General features: G+C 39.7%; 1 long non-coding RNA gene across 1 annotated transcript in view; it reads left to right on the plus strand.

The window, feature by feature from the left end:
- LOC123331773 overlaps positions 1-9,857 on the plus strand; it is a 59,728-nt gene extending 49,871 nt beyond the window's left edge. The window contains exons 4-5 of the long non-coding RNA XR_006640619.1: positions 2,598-2,736; positions 9,163-9,857. This is a non-coding gene — a long non-coding RNA (uncharacterized LOC123331773). The remainder of the gene's footprint in view (positions 1-2,597; positions 2,737-9,162) is intronic.
- The last annotated feature ends 1,313 nt before the right edge of the window (positions 9,858-11,170 follow it).

Raw genomic sequence — 11,170 nt, forward strand, 5'->3', positions numbered from 1 at the left:
ACAAGGATTCCCTTTTTCCATATCTTCGTCAACACTTGCTATTTCTTATCTTTTGGTGATAGCCATTTGGACGTGCCTGAGGTGATATTTCATGGGCTTCCCAGGTGGAACTATGGTAAAGAACCTGCCTGCCAAAGGTTCAGTCCCTGGGTTGGGATGATTTCCTTGGGGAGGAAGTGGAAACCCACTCCAGTATTCTTGCCTGGGAAATCCCATGGACAAAGGAGCCTGGTGGGCTACAGTCCATGGGGTCGCAAAGAGTCGGACATGACTGAGCGACAGAGTGTGTGTGCATGAGGTGCTATCTCATGCTGCTTTTGATTTGCGTTTCCCTAATGATCAGTGATACTGGACATCTTTTCATGCGCCTGTTGGCCATCTGTATGTCTTCTATAAAAAATAGGCCTATTCAATTCCTCTGTTCACTTTTTAATGACATTATCTATTCTTTTATTGGGTTATATGAGTGTGTGGGGTCACAAAGAGTCAGACATGACTGAGTGACTAACACTTTTTTTATATATTTTGAATATAAACTACATATAAGACATATCACTTACAAATATCCTCTCCCATTTAGTAGGCTGCCTTTTCATCTTGTGGTGATTTCTTTTGCTATGCAAATTTTTAAGTTAAGATTATGTCCCACTTGTTTATGTTTACTTTTATTTCCTTTGAAAAAACAGATTTATAAAAAAATATTTCCTAAGACCAATGTCAAAGAGCATCCTGTTTCTATGTAATCAAGAAGTTTTATGATCTTCATAGTATTTATTAATACTTGACATTATATTATAATTAATTATTCTTTTTCTAATTCTTTTTGATGCAAAGTTAGGTTGTTTGAGAGTTTTATCATTCCTGAGGTAAGCCTGCTTAAACTTTCCTCTTAGAACTGCTTTGCAGCATCTTGTAGACTTTGGAAAGTTGTGCTTCCATTTTCACTTGTCTCAAAGTATTGTTTGATTTCCTCTTTGATATCTTCATTGACCTGTTTGTTTTTTAGTAACATGTAGTTTAGCCTCCATGTTTTTGTCTTTTTTCCATTTTTTTTTTTTGTAGTATAATTGATTTCATGTTTCTTACCTGTGTGGTCAGAAAGAATGCTTGATATAATTTCATTTTTCTTAAATCTATTGAGACTTATTTTGTGGCCTAGCATCTATTCTACCCTGGAGAGTGTCAAGGGCACTTGAAAAGAATGTGCATGCTGCTGTTTGAGCACAGAATATCCTATAGATATCTATATAGTCCCCCTGGTCTAATGTGTCATTTAAGGCTTTTGTGTCCTTATTGATTTTCTATCTGGATGATTTATCCATTGATGTAATTGGGGTGTTAAAGTCCCCCACTATTATTATTGTCAATTTCTCCTTTTATTTGTGTTAATATTTATTTTGTATACTCAAGTGCTCCTACATTAAGTGCATGTATGTTTACAGATATGATATGCTTTTTCTGTCTTGACCCTTTTATCACAATCAATGCCATAAGTCTTGTGATTGGTGCACTTAATGCATTTATATTTAAGTGATTATTGACAGGCATTGCCATTTTGCTATTTTCTAGTTGTTTTTTGTACTTCTCTGTTTCTTCTTTTAGCCTCTTTTCTTTTGGTTTGATGATTTTCCTCATTGTCGAATTTGAGTTCTTTCCTCTTTGTTTTTTGTGTATCGATGATAGACTTTTGATTTGTGGTTACCATGGAGTTCATATATGTCAACCTATAATTATGTCTACTTGTTTGGTGGTGATGAACTCTTACTTTTTCTTGTCTGGGAAACTAACTCTTTTTCAATTCTAAATGATAATCTTTCTGGGTAAAATATCCTAGAGCGTAGGGCTTTTTTTTCTTTCAGTACTTTAAATATTTCATGCCATTCCTTTCTGGCCTGCAAAATTTCTGCTGAAAAACCAGCTAATAACCTTATGAGGGTATCTTTATTTATGACTCTTTGTTTTTCTCTAAATTCTCTCTTTACCTAACTTTTGCCGTTTTAATTATGATATATCTTAGTGTGAATCTCCTTGAGTTCATCTTGTTTGGGACTCTCTGTGTTTCCTGGACCTGGATATCTGTTTCCTCCTTCAGATTAGGGAAGATTTCAACCATAATTTCATCAAATACTTTTTATGCCTCTTCCTCTCTCTTCTTCTAGGACCTCTATAGTAGGACATTTGTTGCCCAAATGTCCCTTAATCTATGCTCATTAAAAAAATGTTTTTTTACTGCTCTGATTGGGTGATTTCCATTATTCTATCTTCCAGATTATGTGTTCTTATGTACTTACGGGTTTTTCTGTATCACCTGGGCTGTTATTAATTCCCTCTAGTGTATTTTTTATTTCAGTTACTATATTCTTCAGCTCCAACTGGTTCCTCTTTATATTTCTAGTTCTTTGTTAAAGTTTTCTCTGTTCCTCTATTATTCTCCAAGTTCAATGAGCATTTTTATTACTATTACTTTGAAATTTTATCGAGTAAATTATAACCATTTCATTAGGGTTTTTTTCCTAGGGTTTTACCTTATTCTTTCATTTAGAACTTATTTCTCTGTCTTCTCATTTTCTTTGAATTTCTGTTTGTCTCTATTCCAGTCTTGAAGGCTTGTCCTTGTTGAGAATGACCTTATGCAGTCTGTTTGTGACCAGTGGCTTTGGTGGGAGAGCTGGATCTGAAGAGGTCACAAGGGCCATCTTCTTCCAGGGTGCTCTGGTGACTGTTGGCTTCTTGGAGGTAAGACTGGAGTCAGAGGGGCTGCAGCTAAAGACAACTACAACCCAGGGCTTCTCCTGGGTTCACTGTTCATTGCTGCCCTGTTAGGGGTCAGGATCAGGGTCCAGGGCCTAGAGTTGTATTTCTGAGCTGGTTTCACTTTTCCCCGATGTGTGGCAATAGTTGTGGTCTCTGACTTGTTTATGGGCAGAGGCAGGGCACAAGGGGCTGAGCCACACTTTTAGGCTGGCTCAAGTTTCCCAGGTGCGCACAATGGTGGTCTTCACCTTTGCAGAGACAGAGCAGGAGGACTGGAGCAGAAGCCCAGTGCAGGCTAGCGGACCTCACGGGGGCAGTCCTAACAGGCCAGTTAGAGCACCAGGCCGTCTTCAGTCTGCTACCTCTGCTCTAGGATGGGGAAAAAGCACGTCTGTGAGCATGTTTTTTGAGAGGGGAGTCTTGGTTCCTTTTGACCCTCCAGTAAACCCCACTGGTTTTCAAGCTCATTGGGAACTAATCTTCCCAATGCTAGACCCCAGTGCTGGGTGCCTAAATGGGGGCTTAAACCCCTCATTCATTAGAGGATCCTCAGGCGTGTGATATCTTTCTCCTCTTCAAAGTCACCTGCCAGGGATGGATCCCAGCTAGATCTTTTATCCTCCATTCCTACCAGGCTCCATGTTGCTCTTTCTTTGTATCCTTGGTTGAAGGAAAGCATTTCTGTAGTCTTCAGGCTATTTTCAGTGAGAGTTGCTCTATACGAAGCTGTAGTTTTGATGTGTTCATGGTGTGTGTAGGAAGGGAGGGTGGTGGTAATCTCAGGATCTTCCTACTCTACCAACTTCATCTCTCTCTCAGGACTTAAGATTTTATTAAAAGCTGTGGGAAAATTTTGAATCAGGGAGTGAAGTGTGATTTACACTTTTAACAGATTATTCTGTTTTCTATGAGACTAGATCAGGTGAGTGGTGGTGGGTAGTGGGTAGATAGAAGGGGATTAAGACCAGTTGGGAAGCTCTTGCTGTAATCTATAAGAGATGACATTGGCTTGGACCAAGTAATTTGTTGGACATGGTGTTCGAAGATTAGATTCAAAAAAATATTTTGCAGATGGGCCCAAAAGTTTTACTGGAATAAGAATATGTGGGGGAAAAAAAAGGAGGAGTAAAGGATGACTAAAGTTTATAACTAACTGTTGTGAGAAACATGATAGAGGAGCAGATTTCAAGGAAAATACCATGAGCCTAGTATTAGACATATGGTCTACGTAGAAAAGTTAGGCACTTGGATAAATGGATCTGGTATACAAAAGTTGTCTAAAAGGGGTCATCTGTTATGGTCTATTAGCAGTGGGCCCAAAAGCTAGGTACAGAAAATCTTTCAAGAATTATTCATGTCAAAGCCCAAGAAGTTCAGGTAAAATGTAGACAGAGAATTGGGCCTTAAATTTGGCAAGATGCAGTAAATCACTAATGATCTTGGCAAGAGCTGTTTAAAGTGATATGGACAAAAGCCCAATGAAAGCAAGAATGAGGAAAGAAAGTGGGAAAGAAGCAGAAAGAAAGAAAACAAGTACAGACAGCTCTTTCACTTTTCCCTTGCTAAATAGGGAGCAAAAAAAAAAAAAAATTATCCATATTTTAACATTTTTTCTATTTATTTTTCTACTGATATGACTTTGCTACAAGTCTGAATTCTACCTCTTTATTCACCTTTATGTGACCAGAGTCTAATATTCAGTGGGTACCCAATGAAAAGATTAAAAAGTCACGTGTGCTACCAAGTAACAATGCACTTTATTTATAGGAAAAATGCTAAATAAGAAACCTCTGGGGCCCTAAACTTATAAAATGAAATATAAAGTGCTGACACCAAAGATAGAGTTCTTACCATGGCTGATCTTTGGTAAATCCAATACAAGGATGAACAAATTGCTTTAGATAGCATGTTTTCAAGGAAAAAGTTATGTCACTGATGAGACAGTGTCTAGAAATTGAAGCTCTTCACTATTTATTTTCTTCCTTCTGCCTTTTTGAAGAGTATTAAGGGTACTCTTTGAGAGAATATGGATTTTAGGGGAGAAAAGAGAATGAAACAAGAGAAAGTGAATGTTAAATTAAGATAAGGTCTCAAAATCACAAGTAATTTTTCAGAGCATTCTAAATGCGAGGCACTGACCAAGTTAACACGGCACATGTTTATAGAGCAAGCTTAAGGTCGATAGGGCAAATCATTAAGGGAGAAACGATGCAATTTTAAGTTTTATAAATGGGGAAAACAGGTTGCCTCTCAAAGCAAAATTTTTGAGGCATCTAATAATCAAAGAGGCTAGACAAAGCTTCAAGCAAAGATGGTAGTTAATCTGAATCTGAAAGGATGAGTAGCAGTTGGAAATATATTAATTATGCCTTCAATATGATTCAGTTGCCCATCAGTGATTGCCACTTTCAAAGTCACTGGGTTGTTTCTTTTATACTTTTCCCTGGTGAAGGATGTTCATAAAACCTATTGAGAAAAAACAAAACAGAGAGTAGGTGATAACTACATGCTCCTTTAAGAGATGTACTGATGCTTAAGACAGGAGAAAATGCATTATTTTAATGCTACTGTGAAAACAGGAACCAAAGCATACTCTTCCTGATTTAACTGTGAGTAACTTTTTTCTCAGTTTATAGTTGTGATACTTTTTTGTCTTCACTGAATACTTTTCTTTTTGTCTGTCAGGTAATATAATCACCTCCTTTTGTGTGATAATCATAGATCATTAATTTGGTAACAGTTCCTGTCCTGTTACACTGTTAATTGGATGTCTGTGAATCATATATCTCGCAACTTGTGAAAAAAGTGAATATATGCTGGTTTTAAAAGGGCACGGATGCTCTCCTGATTTTGACTTCTGATTATTATTTTTTAAAATACTGTTTTTAAAATATAGCTTGAGTGACTTCCCTGGTGACTTAGTGGTAAAGAATCCACCTGCCAATTCAGGAAACAGGTTCTATCCCTGGTGGGGGAACTAAGGACCCAGGTGCTGCAGGGCAACCAAGCCCATGCACTGCAGCTACTTAACCTGAGCACCACAACTAGAGAGCCCACACGCTCCGGAGACCACACACCACAACTAGAGAGAAGGGCGCATTCCCCAAGGAAGAGCCCGCATGCCACGAGGAAAGGTCTCATGTACCAGCAACCAAGACCCAATGCAGCCAAAAATTTTTTGAGTGGACAGAAAAGAACAGTATCCAATCATACAAATGGTTACTTCTGTTGAAAGCAAAGAAGGGGTGAGTTGTGTGGATGAATGATGGTTAAAGAAAACTTGGCTTTATGTATAAAGTCTCATTTCCTTTAAAAAAAAAAAAAAGACTGGAAACCAAGATGGTTAATAGTTGTTGATTCTGGAAGGTGGGCATGAGTGCTTTATTGTTCTGTGAACTTTATATTTCTATTTCTCAAAGTAAAAATTATAATGTTTTTAAAATGAAAGAGCTACATTATCAGAACTGATGACTGGAATTTTGCAGAATTAGAAGCAAGCAAGCAAAAGGTCTTTGGTATATGTAGATTTTGGCAGACGTTGTGAATCAGTAGAAGATACATGTGACCAAGCCAGGCTGGGTTCTCCTGTTGAGTCTATGCAACATTCAAATGTATTATAAAGCTCCTTATTGCCTCAGGATCTTTGCACATGTCTAAATTCATGCCTTCCACTGCATATCCCACCCCTGAAGACACACACCCAACTAGCTCTCACTCATCCTCCAGTTCAATTCAGTCGCTCAGTTGTGTCTGACTCTTTGAGACCCCATGGACTGCAGCATGCCAGGCCTCCCTGTCCATCACCAACTCCCAGAGTTTACCCAAATTCATGCCCATTGAGTCAGTGATGCCATCCAACCATCTCATCCTCTGTCGTCCCCTTCTCCTCCTGCCTTCAATCTTTCCTAGCATCAGGGTCTTTTCAAATGAATCAGTTCTTCGCATCAGGTGGCCAAAGTATTGGAGTTTCAGCTTCAACATCAGTCCTTCCAATGAATATTCAGGACTGATTTCCTTTAGGATGGACTGGTTGGATCTCCTTGCAGTCCAAGGGACGCTCAAGAGTCTTCTCCAGCAATCATCCTCCAGGTCCCAACTCAAACACCACTTCCTGGAAAAGTGTCCCCAACCCCACCACCACCCATCACATCAGCTACTGCTATTCACTTGTGTTTATTTGTTCGTGTTCTTTCTCCCTCACTAGAGTCTATATTCCATGGGGGAAATTTTCCAGTTTCTCAAATCAAACTCCTTGAAGTCACACTTGTCACCTTTCTTTCCATCACCTCCCATATTCAGTTGTCAGAAATCCTATTGACTCCACCTCAAAAGATATCCAAAATCTGCCCCCTTCTCACCACTTTTATCACTACTAATGTACTCCAAGCCACCACCTCTGTCTACCTGCCTTCTTCCACTCCTGACTCTTACAGACCTTCCTCCACCAAGAAGCCAGGGGAATCCTTTGGAAGCAAGTCAGAAATGCCATTTCTCTACTTCTGACACCCACAAAATGAAATGCAGAGTCCTTACCTTGGCCCTGCTGACTCTCAGTTCTCATCTGTACCCTGCCTTTCCTCGCCCTTCTTTCTCACCAGCCTTCAGCATCCACCAGCCACCAGCCTGACACTTAGCCTTGGCACTCTACCTCTCTACTGCCTGGAGCCGTTCCCCTTGCAGGGACTCACAGTGCTTGCCCTCACTTCATTCCGCTTGCTACCCAAGAGTCATGTTTTCAGACACCATCCCTACAGTCCCTTCATCCTGCTTCGTCTTCAAAGTTCTTATCCCTACATGCTATATTTCATAAATGGCTGTTAATTAGTCAGTTATTGGTCTTTGATCATTAGAGTGCCTCAACTCTAAGGGGGCAAAAAACTTTTGTCTCCTGCTATATTCTCAATGCCTTGAAGAAAGCCTGGCATATAGTATAAATGTAGAAAATAGTTGGAACTTTCCTGGTGGTCCAGCAGCTAAGATTCCTCACTCACAATGTGGGGGCATCCAGGTTCAATTCCCGGTCAAGGAACGAGATCCCACGTGCCACAACTAAAAGACCCTGCATGCCACAGTTAAGACTTGGCTCAGCTAAACAGACGAATGGATAATCAAATAAAAACATAGAAAGTAGCTGTTGAAATACCTTTTTAACTGAACAAGGCAAAATAGCTTGCTTATCTTAGTAGAAATAGCTTGTCTATTTTAGTAGAACTTACACTCTTGAGAAGCACGCTTGGAACATAAACTCTCAATAAACATTTTTGAATGAATGAAGTCAATGTCAAGAATAAGAATGAAAGAGCTTTTCCCTCCATTGGGATTACCTGCCAATGATGGTCAGTTATTCTGATAGTGAAAAATGTAAGAAGTCTATGAGAAAGGAACAGAGGGTCTTTGGTGGCATTAGAGAACAAATGTAGAAAAATGAAATTATCTAGGGAGAGGAAAAGTGTGCAGAAAATTTAGGAAGGGAACTAACATTTATTGTTACAATTGTACTCAGAGTATTCCAGACATAGCAGTAGACTCATAAAAATGTACATATTCTCAAAGCTCTGTGAGATAGATGTGATAGGACCTATTTTACAGAGAAAGAAACAGGCTTGGACAGGTTAATTAAAATGAGGTTACAAATCTAACAGTTGGAGACTATCTGATCAGTACACTGTCCAAAACCAGCTTTAGGAACTGTGCTCTGCTTATAAGATTTAAAAGCATTTTTATCCACAACAATATTTTGCACTAAATCAGCATGCACCAAATATTTGTTGAATGAATGAAAGATCATGTCACAAACAACTATTCTAAAGGTAGATAGGAACACAAAGGGGAAAAAAGGAGGTTGATAGTGAATTCTTTTAAAGAATTCTATTCTTTCAAAACCAAAATACACTTGGTAGGAAAATAAGAAAAGAGAACTTGCCAAAAGATTAATTGAGAATGTGGTCTAATCATCTTCCAGAGCATTAAGCCAACCTAAACAGAAAGGTATTTTCAGCTTTGAAGAGTTGTTCTTATGCATGCAGAATTATAAGTGGCGTAATTTTCCCTATATCTCCATAATTAACAGAATATTTATTGATCAGCACAAAGCACACAGTCTCTGGAGACATGATTTGTGTGAGCGCTTGGCTTTTTGAAAGCTTAAATCACTGTAGTCAGTATTAAAAAATGAACTGATAGTAAACGTGGTATAATTAATCCACCTATTCTATTTGCACATGAACATCTTTTCATGCTAAATATCTCATTCATTTAGGAGAGAATACAAATGTGTTACAATGACAGAATAAAAAATAAATTGGAACTTTTATTTTCCCTGCGATATTCCTTGTCTTTAACTTACTCAGATTTCTGACATACTGTGCAAGTTTAAAATCCTTCTCAACTTCTACCTACAAATTACAGGTGCAGAGAACAGTCTACACAGAGGATTCAGGTAACAGTCTGGATCCCCTAGGAAGCACGTGTGCTCACGCTGGCCTGTTTCTCCCCGTGGTTCTCCAGCAAGTTCTGCTCTGTATCACTTGATTGTCACCTGTAGGCTGCACTTCCAGGCCTCTTGCCAGCAGGTTTCTTACTTGGCTTGGACAATAGCACAGTGCTGGTGGAAGGGCGGAAGAAAGAAGGAAGCCAGGATATGTCTCCCCTCTCTGCCCTCTCCACCCAGGTGGTTTCAGGACTAGGCCAGCATCTGCCCCTCCTTTGTGCCTCCAGCCAACTCCAGAGCATTCTGCCTGGTGACTTTGGCCCCTGAACTCTAATAACACTATATCCCTTTGTGGTCCAGGCCAGAGGTGATCATCTCCTTGTCCGCTTCACTATCAACTGTTGCCTTCACAGTTGTTCATTTCCTGTGTAATCAATCCCTGAATTAAAAATCCATTGTTCTGAATAGTTAAAGTGGTTAGTGTTTCTCTGATTATCCCCAACTGATATAATACCCTTGAGAGGAGGGACCAAGTTTGCTTTATCACTGCTATATCCTAGTACCTGGGAAGGAAAGTATAAGGTATGCATTAAGTAATCAATTAAAATATGCTAAGTGAATGAATAGAAAATGCATCCTTTAGTTAGTAGTTTTCAAAGTTTATCAAGCATCAAGCCACCTAGAAGCTTTTTTTTTTTTATAACATATACGGTTATCTTTTTACATCCTGCTTTCCCAGGTTTCTGATTCAGTAGGTTCAGGAAGACACACCAAAGCTTCCATTTCTAATAAGTTTCCAGGTGATGTTGATGTTGCTAGTCCAGGTACCACACTTTGAGAACCAGTCCTTTAGTTCATGAAGTATCCTGCTTATAATCTAACCAGGATATACACACTAGAGTTAAAAAAAAAAATCAAAGAGCACTAGCATTTCTCATTAGTGATTTGGCAATCATCTTCAATTACTTTAACCATATTAAATTTTTGATATGAAAGCAAGGAGTTCTAATATCTTCCTAACCGTTTACCAGGAGTGGTCATTACCAGCCAATTAAGCCCTTTTTAAAAAATCTTATTTTAATTTTTCACTTGATCCTTTCTAAGTCAAATTCTGAAGAAGGAATGGCCATAAAATAGATTATAAAGCTCAGAACTCTTGCTCTTTTATATAAAGAGCACGAGGAAAATAAGTTTCACAAATCAATACTTAAACATCCCACAGTTCTCGTGGAGGAGTAGAAAAATTTGCACTCATCTTGCCCTGTGGGAGCACCAAAATTGCAAATAGCTGTTGAACAACCATCAATAAGAGGACATTGGATGCCTCCAAAAAAACCCATGTCCAAGGACAAAGAATAAGCCACAATAAGAGTAGGAGGAGCATCAACATGATAAAATTAAATCCTATACCCACTGCCGGGTGACCCACAGACTGGAAAACAGTGGCACTAAAGAAGATCTTGCACTGTCTTGAAGGTTCTAGGCCCCCATCTGGTTCCTCGCCCTGGGATCTGGCAGAGGGACTGGGAATCCCCAGAGAAACTGTCTTTGAAGGCCAACAGGATTGGATGACAGGACTTCCACAGGACTAGGGGAAGAGGAGACTCTACCCTTGGAAGGCACAAACAAAACCCTGTGTGCACCAGGACCCAGGGGAGAGGAACAGGGACCCCACGGGAGACTGAGCCAGACCTCCTTGTGAGTGCTTGAGGGTCTCCTACAGAGGCGTGGGCTGGCAGTGCCCACTGAGGGCACGGGGCTCCAGCAGCAGCATTCCTGGGAGATGTGTCTCGATATAAGTCCTCTTGAAGGTTGCTGTTAGCCCTACCACAGAGCCTGTGGACTCCAGGTTTGGATCAACCTCAGGCCAAACAACTAACAGGGAGGGAGCCCAGCCCCACCCAGCAGCACACAGTAGGATTCAGGTTTTACTGAGCACAACCCTTCCCACCAGAGCAAGACTCAGGTTTCCCTCCATTCTTTAAC

Source organism: Bubalus bubalis, chromosome X, assembly GCF_019923935.1.
Source record: "Bubalus bubalis isolate 160015118507 breed Murrah chromosome X, NDDB_SH_1, whole genome shotgun sequence".
NCBI lineage: Eukaryota > Metazoa > Chordata > Mammalia > Artiodactyla > Bovidae > Bubalus > Bubalus bubalis.